The sequence below is a fragment of the Spea bombifrons genome, chromosome 2 (genome assembly GCF_027358695.1).
Source record: "Spea bombifrons isolate aSpeBom1 chromosome 2, aSpeBom1.2.pri, whole genome shotgun sequence".
NCBI lineage: Eukaryota > Metazoa > Chordata > Amphibia > Anura > Pelobatidae > Spea > Spea bombifrons.
In genome coordinates, this window is record NC_071088.1 from 41523461 (window position 1) to 41537532 (window position 14072).

The window sequence follows — 14072 nt, forward strand, 5'->3', positions numbered from 1 at the left end:
TTATAATATTACAATCAAAACTCCCCTTTATGATGTCATATTGTTAAAATGATGATAGCATTATGACATCACAATCATAAGACCCCTTTCCGGTGTCATAATGATAAGACAACTAAATCACTATGATGTCATAATCAATACACTCTTTTATTATGTCATAATGGTAAAAGAATGATAGCATTATGATGTCACAATCAAAACACCTCTTTAGTATCTCCTAATGGTAACACAATTAAAACATTATAATATTACAATCAAAACTCCCCTTTATGATGTCATAATGTTAACTTAATGATAGCATTATGACATCACAATCATAAGACCCCTTTCCGGTGTCATAATGATAAGACAACTAAATCACTATGATGTCATAATCAATACACTCTTTTATTATGTCATAATGGTAAAAGAATGATAGCATTATGATGTCACAATCAAAACACCTCTTTAGTATCTCCTAATGGTAACACAATTAAAACATTATAATATTACAATCAAAACTCCCCTTTATGATGTCATATTGTTAAAATGATGATAGCATTATGACATCACAATCATAAGACTCCTTTCCGGTGTCATAATTATAAGACAATTAAATCATTATGATGTCATAATCAATACACTATTTTATTATGTCATAATGGTAAAAGAATGATAGCATTATGATGTCACAATCAAAACACCTCTTTAGTATCTCCTAATGGTAACACAATTAGAACATTATAATATTACAATCAAAACTCCCCTTTATGATGTCATATTGTTAAAATGATGATAGCATTATGACATCACAATCATAAGACTCCTTTCCGGTGTCATAATTATAAGACAATTAAATCATTATGATGTCATCATCAATACACTCTTTTATTATGTCATAATGGTAAAAGAATGATAGCATTATGATGTCACAATCAAAACACCTCTTTAGTATCTCATGATGGTAACACAATTAAAACATTATAATATTACAATCAAAACTCCCCTTTATGATGTCATAATGTTAAGGTGATGATAGCATTGTGACATCACAATCATAAGACACCTTTCCGGTGTCATAATGATAAGACAACTAAATCACTATGATGTCATAATCAATACACTCTTTTATTATGTCATAATGGTAAAAGAATGATAGCATTATGATGTCACAATCAAAACACCTCTTTAGTATCTCATGATGGTAACACAATTAAAACATTATAATATTACAATCAAAACTCCCCTTTATGATGTCATAATGTTAAGTTGATGATAGCATTATGACATCACAATCATAAGACCCCTTTCCGGTGTCATAATGATAAGACAACTAAATCACTATGACGTCATAATCAATACACTCTTTTATTATGTCATAATGGTAAAAGAATGATAGCATTATGATGTCACAATCAAAACACCTCTTTAGTATCTCCTAATGGTAACACAATTAAAACATTATAATATTACAATCAAAACTCCCCTTTCTGATGTCATATTGTTAAAATGATGATAGCATTATGACATCACAATCATAAGACTCCTTTCCGGTGTCATAATTATAAGACAATTAAATCAGTATGATGTCATAATCAATACACTCTTTTATTATGTCATAATGGTAAAAGAATGATAGCATTATGATGTCACAATCAAAACACCTCTTTAGTATCTCCTAATGGTAACACAATTAAAACATTATAATATTACAATCAAAACTCCCCTTTATGATGTCATAATGTTAAGATGATGATAGCATTATGACATCACAATCATAAGACCCCTTTCCGGTGTCATAATGATAAGACAACTAAATCACTATGATGTCATAATCAATACACTCTTTTATTATGTCATAATGGTAAAAGAATGATAGCATTATGATGTCACAATCAAAACACCTCTTTAGTATCTCCTAATGGTAACACAATTAAAACATTATAATATTACATTCAAAACTCCCCTTTATGATGTCATATTGTTAAAATGATGATAGCATTATGACATCACAATCATAAGACCCCTTTCCGGTGTCATAATGATAAGACAACTAAATCACTATGATGTCATAATCAATACACTCTTTTATTATGTCATAATGGTAAAAGAATGATAGCATTATGATGTCACAATCAAAACACCTCTTTAGTATCTCCTAATGGTAACACAATTAAAACATTATAATATTACATTCAAAACTCCCCTTTATGATGTCATATTGTTAAAATGATGATAGCATTATGACATCACAATCATAAGACCCCTTTCCGGTGTCATAATGATAAGACAACTAAATCACTATGCTGTCATAATCAATACACTCTTTTATTATGTCATAATGGTAAAAGAATGATAGCATTATGATGTCACAATCAAAACACCTCTTTAGTATCTCCTAACGGTAACACAATTAAAACATTATAATATTACAATCAAAACTCCCCTTTATGATGTCATATTGTTAAAATGATATTAGCATTATGACATCACAATCATAAGACTCCTTTCCGGTGTCATAATTATAAGACAATTAAATCATTATGATGTCATAATCAATACACTCTTTTATTATGTCATAATGGTAAAAGAATGATAGTATTATGATGTCACAATCAAAACACCTCTTTAGTATCTCCTAATGGTAACACAATTAAAACATTATAATATTACAATCAAAACTCCCCTTTATGATGTCATAATGTTAAGGTGATGATAGCATTATGACATCACAATCATAAGACCCCTTTTCGGTGTCATAATGATAAGACAATTAAATCACTATGATGTCATAATCAATACACTCTTTTATTATGTCATAATGGTAAAAGAATGATAGCATTATGATGTCACAATCAAAACACCTCTTTAGTATCTCATGATGGTAACACAATTAAAACATTATAATATTACAATCAAAACTCAACTTTATGATGTCATAATGTTAAGGTGATGATAGCATTGTGACATCACAATCATAAGACCCCTTTCCGGTGTCATAATGATAAGACAACTAAATCACTATGATGTCATAATCAATACACTCTTTTATTATGTCATAATGGTAAAAGAATGATAGCATTATGACGTCACAATCAAAACACCTCTTTAGTATCTCAAGATGGTAACACAATTAAAACATTATAATATTACAATCAAAACTCCCCTTTATGATGTCATAATGTTAGGGTGATGATAGCATTATGACATCACAATCATAAGACCCCTTTCCGGTGTCATAATGATAAGACAACTAAATCACTATGATGTCATAATCAATACACTCTTTTATTATGTCATAATGGTAAAAGAATGATAGCATTATGATGTCACAATCAAAACACCTCTTTAGTATCTCCTGATGGTAACACAGTTACAACATTATAATATTACAATCAAAACTCCCCTTTATGATGTCATATTGTTAAAATGATGATAGCATTATGACATCACAATCATAAGACTCCTTTCCGGTGTCATAATTATAAGACAATTAAATCATTATGATGTCATAATCAATACACTCTTTTATTATGTCATAATGGTAAAAGAATGATAGCATTATGATGTCACAATCAAAACACCTCTTTAGTATCTCATGATGGTAACACAATTAAAACATTATAATATTACAATCAAAACTCCCCTTTATGATGTCATAATGTTAAGGTGATGATAGCATTATGACATCACAATCATAAGACCCCTTTCCGGTGTCATAATGATAAGACAACTAAATGACTATGATGTCATAATCAATACACTCTTTTATTATGTCATAATGGTAAAAGAATGATAGCATTATGATGTCACAATCAAAACACCTCTTTAGTATCTCCTAACGGTAACACAATTAAAACATTATAATATTACAATCAAAACTCCCCTTTATGATGTCATATTGTTAAAATGATATTAGCATTATGACATCACAATCATAAGACTCCTTTCCGGTGTCATAATTATAAGACAATTAAATCATTATGATGTCATAATCAATACACTCTTTTATTATGTCATAATGGTAAAAGAATGATAGTATTATGATGTCACAATCAAAACACCTCTTTAGTATCTCCTAATGGTAACACAATTAAAACATTATAATATTACAATCAAAACTCCCCTTTATGATGTCATAATGTTAAGGTGATGATAGCATTATGACATCACAATCATAAGACCCCTTTTCGGTGTCATAATGATAAGACAATTAAATCACTATGATGTCATAATCAATACACTCTTTTATTATGTCATAATGGTAAAAGAATGATAGCATTATGATGTCACAATCAAAACACCTCTTTAGTATCTCATGATGGTAACACAATTAAAACATTATAATATTACAATCAAAACTCCCCTTTATGATGTCATAATGTTAAGGTGATGATAGCATTGTGACATCACAATCATAAGACCCCTTTCCGGTGTCATAATGATAAGACAACTAAATCACTATGATGTCATAATCAATACACTCTTTTATTATGTCATAATGGTAAAAGAATGATAGCATTATGATGTCACAATCAAAAAACCTCTTTAGTATCTCATGATGGTAACCCAATTAAAACATTATAATATTACAATCAAAACTCCCCTTTATGATGTCATAATGTTAAGTTAATGATAGCATTATGACATCACAATCATAAGACCCCTTTCCGGTGTCATAATGATAAGACAACTAAATCACTATGATGTCATAATCAATACACTCTTTTATTATGTCATAATGGTAAAAGAATGATAGCATTATGATGTCACAATCAAAACACCTCTTTAGTATCTCCTAATGGTAACACAATTAAAACATTATAATATTATATTCAAAACTCCCCTTTATGATGTCATAATGTTAAGATGATGATAGCATTATGACATCACAATCATAAGACCCCTTTCCGGTGTCATAATGATAAGACAACTAAATCACTATGATGTCATAATCAATACACTCTTTTATTATGTCATAATGGTAAAAGAATGATAGCATTATGATGTCACAATAAAAACACCTCTTTAGTATCTCCTAATGGTAACACAATTAAAACATTATAATATTACATTCAAAACTCCCCTTTATGATGTCATATTGTTAAAATGATGATAGCATTATGACATCACAATCATAAGACCCCTTTCCGGTGTCATAATGATAAGACAACTAAATCACTATGATGTCATAATCAATACACTCTTTTATTATGTCATAATGGTAAAAGAATGATAGCATTATGATGTCACAATCAAAACACCTCTTTAGTATCTCCTAACGGTAACACAATTAAAACATTATAATATTACAATCAAAACTCCCCTTTATGATGTCATATTGTTAAAATGATATTAGCATTATGACATCACAATCATAAGACTCCTTTCCGGTGTCATAATTATAAGACAATTAAATCATTATGATGTCATAATCAATACACTCTTTTATTATGTCATAATGGTAAAAGAATGATAGTATTATGATGTCACAATCAAAACACCTCTTTAGTATCTCCTAATGGTAACACAATTAAAACCTTATAATATTACAATCAAAACTCCCCTTTATGATGTCATAATGTTAAGGTGATGATAGCATTATGACATCACAATCATAAGACCCCTTTTCGGTGTCATAATGATAAGACAATTAAATCACTATGATGTCATAATCAATACACTCTTTTATTATGTCATAATGGTAAAAGAATGATAGCATTATGATGTCACAATCAAAACACCTCTTTAGTATCTCATGATGGTAACACAATTAAAACATTATAATATTACAATCAAAACTCCCCTTTATGATGTCATAATGTTAAGGTGATGATAGCATTATGACATCACAATCATAAGACCCCTTTCCGCTGTCATAATGATAAGACAACTAAATGACTATGATGTCATAATCAATACACTCTTTTATTATGTCATAATGGTAAAAGAATGATAGCATTATGATGTCACAATCAAAACACCTCTTTAGTATCTCATGATGGTAACACAATTAAAACATTATAATATTACAATCAAAACTCCCCTTTATGATGTCATAATGTTAAGTTAATGATAGCATTATGACATCACAATCATAAGACCCCTTTCCGGTGTCATAATGATAAGACAACTAAATCACTATGATGTCATAATCAATACACTCTTTTATTATGTCATAATGGTAAAAGAATGATAGCATTATGATGTCACAATCAAAACACCTCTTTAGTATCTCCTAATGGTAACACAATTAAAACATTATAATATTACATTCAAAACTCCCCTTTATGATGTCATATTGTTAAAATGATGATAGCATTATGACATCACAATCATAAGACTCCTTTCCGGTGTCATAATTATAAGACAATTAAATCAGTATGATGTCATAATCAATACACTCTTTTATTATGTCATAATGGTAAAAGAATGATAGCATTATGATGTCACAATCAAAACACCTCTTTAGTATCTCCTAATGGTAACACAATTAAAACATTATAATATTACAATCAAAACTCCCCTTTATGATGTCATAATGTTAAGATGATGATAGCATTATGACATCACAATCATAAGACCCCTTTCCGGTGTCATAATGATAAGACAACTAAATCACTATGATGTCATAATCAATACACTCTTTTATTATGTCATAATGGTAAAAGAATGATAGCATTATGATGTCACAATAAAAACACCTCTTTAGTATCTCCTAATGGTAACACAATTAAAACATTATAATATTACATTCAAAACTCCCCTTTATGATGTCATATTGTTAAAATGATGATAGCATTATGACATCACAATCATAAGACCCCTTTCCGGTGTCATAATGATAAGACAACTAAATCACTGTGATGTCATAATCAATACACTCTTTTATTATGTCATAATGGTAAAAGAATGATAGCATTATGATGTCACAATCAAAACACCTCTTTAGTATCTCCTAATGGTAACACAATTAAAACATTATAATATTACAATCAAAACTCCCCTTTATGATGTCATATTGTTAAAATGATGATAGCATTATGACATCACAATCATAAGACTCCTTTCCGGTGTCATAATTATAAGACAATTAAATCATTATGATGTCATAATCAATACACTATTTTATTATGTCATAATGGTAAAAGAATGATAGCATTATGATGTCACAATCAAAACACCTCTTTAGTATCTCCTAATGGTAACACAATTAGAACATTATAATATTACAATCAAAACTCCCCTTTATGATGTCATATTGTTAAAATGATGATAGCATTATGACATCACAATCATAAGACTCCTTTCCGGTGTCATAATTATAAGACAATTAAATCATTATGATGTCATCATCAATACACTCTTTTATTATGTCATAATGGTAAAAGAATGATAGCATTATGATGTCACAATCAAAACACCTCTTTAGTATCTCATGATGGTAACACAATTAAAACATTATAATATTACAATCAAAACTCCCCTTTATGATGTCATAATGTTAAGGTGATGATAGCATTGTGACATCACAATCATAAGACCCCTTTCCGGTGTCATAATGATAAGACAACTAAATCACTATGATGTCATAATCAATACACTCTTTTATTATGTCATAATGGTAAAAGAATGATAGCATTATGACGTCACAATCAAAACACCTCTTTAGAATCTCAAGATGGTAACACAATTAAAACATTATAATATTACAATCAAAACTCCCCTTTATGATGTCATAATGTTAGGGTGATGATAGCATTATGACATCACAATCATAAGACCCCTTTCCGGTGTCATAATGATAAGATAACTAAATCACTATGATGTCATAATCAATACACTCTTTTATTATGGCATAATGGTAAAAGAATGATAGCATTATGATGTCACAATCAAAACACCTCTTTAGTATCTCCTGATGGTAACACAGATACAACATTATAATATTACAATCAAAACTCCCCTTTATGATGTCATATTGTTAAAATGATGATAGCATTATGACATCACAATCATAAGACTCCTTTCCGGTGTCATAATTATAAGACAATTAAATCATTATGATGTCATAATCAATACACTCTTTTATTATGTCATAATGGTAAAAGAATGATAGCATTATGATGTCACAATCAAAACACCTCTTTAGTATCTCATGATGGTAACACAATTAAAACATTATAATATTACAATCAAAACTCCCCTTTATGATGTCATAATGTTAAGGTGATGATAGCATTATGACATCACAATCATAAGACCCCTTTCCGGTGTCATAATGATAAGACAACTAAATGACTATGATGTCATAATCAATACACTCTTTTATTATGTCATAATGGTAAAAGAATGATAGCATTATGATGTCACAATCAAAACACCTCTTTAGTATCTCATGATGGTAACACAATTAAAACATTATAATATTACAATCAAAACTCCCCTTTATGATGTCATAATGTTAAGTTGATGATAGCATTATGACATCACAATCATAAGACCCCTTTCCGGTGTCATAATGATAAGACAACTAAATCACTATGATGTCATAATCAATACACTCTTTTATTATGTCATAATGGTAAAAGAATGATAGCATTATGATGTCACAATCAAAACACCTCTTTAGTATCTCCTAACGGTAACACAATTAAAACATTATAATATTACAATCAAAACTCCCCTTTATGATGTCATATTGTTAAAATGATATTAGCATTATGACATCACAATCATAAGACTCCTTTCCGGTGTCATAATTATAAGACAATTAAATCATTATCATGTCATAATCAATACACTCTTTTATTATGTCATAATGGTAAAAGAATGATAGTATTATGATGTCACAATCAAAACACCTCTTTAGTATCTCTTGATGGTAACACAATTAAAACATTATAATATTACAATCAAAACTCCCCTTTATGATGTCATAATGTTAAGATGATGATAGCATTATGACATCACAATCATAAGACCCCTTTCCGGTGTCATAATGATAAGACAACTAAATCACTATGATGTCATAATCAATACACTCTTTTATTATGTCATAATGGTAAAAGAATGATAGCATTATGATGTCACAATCAAAACACCTCTTTAGTATCTCCTAATGGTAACACAATTAAAACATTATAATATTACAATCAAAACTCCCCTTTATGATGTCATATTGTTAAAATGATGATAGCATTATGACATCACAATCATAAGACTCCTTTCCGGTGTCATAATTATAAGACAATTAAATCATTATGATGTCATAATCAATACACTATTTTATTATGTCATAATGGTAAAAGAATGATAGCATTATGATGTCACAATCAAAACACCTCTTTAGTATCTCCTAATGGTAACACAATTAGAACATTATAATATTACAATCAAAACTCCCCTTTATGATGTCATATTGTTAAAATGATATTAGCATTATGACATCACAATCATAAGACTCCTTTCCGGTGTCATAATTATAAGACAATTAAATCATTATGATGTCATAATCAATACACTCTTTTATTATGTCATAATGGTAAAAGAATGATAGTATTATGATGTCACAATCAAAACACCTCTTTAGTATCTCCTAATGGTAACACAATTAAAACATTATAATATTACAATCAAAACTCCCCTTTATGATGTCATAATGTTAAGGTGATGATAGCATTATGACATCACAATCATAAGACCCCTTTTCGGTGTCATAATGATAAGACAATTAAATCACTATGATGTCATAATCAATACACTCTTTTATTATGTCATAATGGTAAAAGAATGATAGCATTATGATGTCACAATCAAAACACCTCTTTAGTATCTCATGATGGTAACACAATTAAAACATTATAATATTACAATCAAAACTCAACTTTATGATGTCATAATGTTAAGGTGATGATAGCATTGTGACATCACAATCATAAGACCCCTTTCCGGTGTCATAATGATAAGACAACTAAATCACTATGATGTCATAATCAATACACTCTTTTATTATGTCATAATGGTAAAAGAATGATAGCATTATGACGTCACAATCAAAACACCTCTTTAGTATCTCAAGATGGTAACACAATTAAAACATTATAATATTACAATCAAAACTCCCCTTTATGATGTCATAATGTTAGGGTGATGATAGCATTATGACATCACAATCATAAGACCCCTTTCCGGTGTCATAATGATAAGACAACTAAATCACTATGATGTCATAATCAATACACTCTTTTATTATGTCATAATGGTAAAAGAATGATAGCATTATGATGTCACAATCAAAACACCTCTTTAGTATCTCCTGATGGTAACACAGTTACAACATTATAATATTACAATCAAAACTCCCCTTTATGATGTCATATTGTTAAAATGATGATAGCATTATGACATCACAATCATAAGACTCCTTTCCGGTGTCATAATTATAAGACAATTAAATCATTATGATGTCATAATCAATACACTCTTTTATTATGTCATAATGGTAAAAGAATGATAGCATTATGATGTCACAATCAAAACACCTCTTTAGTATCTCATGATGGTAACACAATTAAAACATTATAATATTACAATCAAAACTCCCCTTTATGATGTCATAATGTTAAGGTGATGATAGCATTATGACATCACAATCATAAGACCCCTTTCCGGTGTCATAATGATAAGACAACTAAATGACTATGATGTCATAATCAATACACTCTTTTATTATGTCATAATGGTAAAAGAATGATAGCATTATGATGTCACAATCAAAACACCTCTTTAGTATCTCCTAACGGTAACACAATTAAAACATTATAATATTACAATCAAAACTCCCCTTTATGATGTCATATTGTTAAAATGATATTAGCATTATGACATCACAATCATAAGACTCCTTTCCGGTGTCATAATTATAAGACAATTAAATCATTATGATGTCATAATCAATACACTCTTTTATTATGTCATAATGGTAAAAGAATGATAGTATTATGATGTCACAATCAAAACACCTCTTTAGTATCTCCTAATGGTAACACAATTAAAACATTATAATATTACAATCAAAACTCCCCTTTATGATGTCATAATGTTAAGGTGATGATAGCATTATGACATCACAATCATAAGACCCCTTTTCGGTGTCATAATGATAAGACAATTAAATCACTATGATGTCATAATCAATACACTCTTTTATTATGTCATAATGGTAAAAGAATGATAGCATTATGATGTCACAATCAAAACACCTCTTTAGTATCTCATGATGGTAACACAATTAAAACATTATAATATTACAATCAAAACTCCCCTTTATGATGTCATAATGTTAAGGTGATGATAGCATTGTGACATCACAATCATAAGACCCCTTTCCGGTGTCATAATGATAAGACAACTAAATCACTATGATGTCATAATCAATACACTCTTTTATTATGTCATAATGGTAAAAGAATGATAGCATTATGATGTCACAATCAAAAAACCTCTTTAGTATCTCATGATGGTAACCCAATTAAAACATTATAATATTACAATCAAAACTCCCCTTTATGATGTCATAATGTTAAGTTAATGATAGCATTATGACATCACAATCATAAGACCCCTTTCCGGTGTCATAATGATAAGACAACTAAATCACTATGATGTCATAATCAATACACTCTTTTATTATGTCATAATGGTAAAAGAATGATAGCATTATGATGTCACAATCAAAACACCTCTTTAGTATCTCCTAATGGTAACACAATTAAAACATTATAATATTATATTCAAAACTCCCCTTTATGATGTCATAATGTTAAGATGATGATAGCATTATGACATCACAATCATAAGACCCCTTTCCGGTGTCATAATGATAAGACAACTAAATCACTATGATGTCATAATCAATACACTCTTTTATTATGTCATAATGGTAAAAGAATGATAGCATTATGATGTCACAATAAAAACACCTCTTTAGTATCTCCTAATGGTAACACAATTAAAACATTATAATATTACATTCAAAACTCCCCTTTATGATGTCATATTGTTAAAATGATGATAGCATTATGACATCACAATCATAAGACCCCTTTCCGGTGTCATAATGATAAGACAACTAAATCACTATGATGTCATAATCAATACACTCTTTTATTATGTCATAATGGTAAAAGAATGATAGCATTATGATGTCACAATCAAAACACCTCTTTAGTATCTCCTAACGGTAACACAATTAAAACATTATAATATTACAATCAAAACTCCCCTTTATGATGTCATATTGTTAAAATGATATTAGCATTATGACATCACAATCATAAGACTCCTTTCCGGTGTCATAATTATAAGACAATTAAATCATTATGATGTCATAATCAATACACTCTTTTATTATGTCATAATGGTAAAAGAATGATAGTATTATGATGTCACAATCAAAACACCTCTTTAGTATCTCCTAATGGTAACACAATTAAAACCTTATAATATTACAATCAAAACTCCCCTTTATGATGTCATAATGTTAAGGTGATGATAGCATTATGACATCACAATCATAAGACCCCTTTTCGGTGTCATAATGATAAGACAATTAAATCACTATGATGTCATAATCAATACACTCTTTTATTATGTCATAATGGTAAAAGAATGATAGCATTATGATGTCACAATCAAAACACCTCTTTAGTATCTCATGATGGTAACACAATTAAAACATTATAATATTACAATCAAAACTCCCCTTTATGATGTCATAATGTTAAGGTGATGATAGCATTATGACATCACAATCATAAGACCCCTTTCCGCTGTCATAATGATAAGACAACTAAATGACTATGATGTCATAATCAATACACTCTTTTATTATGTCATAATGGTAAAAGAATGATAGCATTATGATGTCACAATCAAAACACCTCTTTAGTATCTCATGATGGTAACACAATTAAAACATTATAATATTACAATCAAAACTCCCCTTTATGATGTCATAATGTTAAGTTAATGATAGCATTATGACATCACAATCATAAGACCCCTTTCCGGTGTCATAATGATAAGACAACTAAATCACTATGATGTCATAATCAATACACTCTTTTATTATGTCATAATGGTAAAAGAATGATAGCATTATGATGTCACAATCAAAACACCTCTTTAGTATCTCCTAATGGTAACACAATTAAAACATTATAATATTACATTCAAAACTCCCCTTTATGATGTCATATTGTTAAAATGATGATAGCATTATGACATCACAATCATAAGACTCCTTTCCGGTGTCATAATTATAAGACAATTAAATCAGTATGATGTCATAATCAATACACTCTTTTATTATGTCATAATGGTAAAAGAATGATAGCATTATGATGTCACAATCAAAACACCTCTTTAGTATCTCCTAATGGTAACACAATTAAAACATTATAATATTACAATCAAAACTCCCCTTTATGATGTCATAATGTTAAGATGATGATAGCATTATGACATCACAATCATAAGACCCCTTTCCGGTGTCATAATGATAAGACAACTAAATCACTATGATGTCATAATCAATACACTCTTTTATTATGTCATAATGGTAAAAGAATGATAGCATTATGATGTCACAATAAAAACACCTCTTTAGTATCTCCTAATGGTAACACAATTAAAACATTATAATATTACATTCAAAACTCCCCTTTATGATGTCATATTGTTAAAATGATGATAGCATTATGACATCACAATCATAAGACCCCTTTCCGGTGTCATAATGATAAGACAACTAAATCACTGTGATGTCATAATCAATACACTCTTTTATTATGTCATAATGGTAAAAGAATGATAGCATTATGATGTCACAATCAAAACACCTCTTTAGTATCTCCTAATGGTAACACAATTAAAACATTATAATATTACAATCAAAACTCCCCTTTATGATGTCATATTGTTAAAATGATGATAGCATTATGACATCACAATCATAAGACTCCTTTCCGGTGTCATAATTATAAGACAATTAAATCATTATGATGTCATAATCAATACACTATTTTATT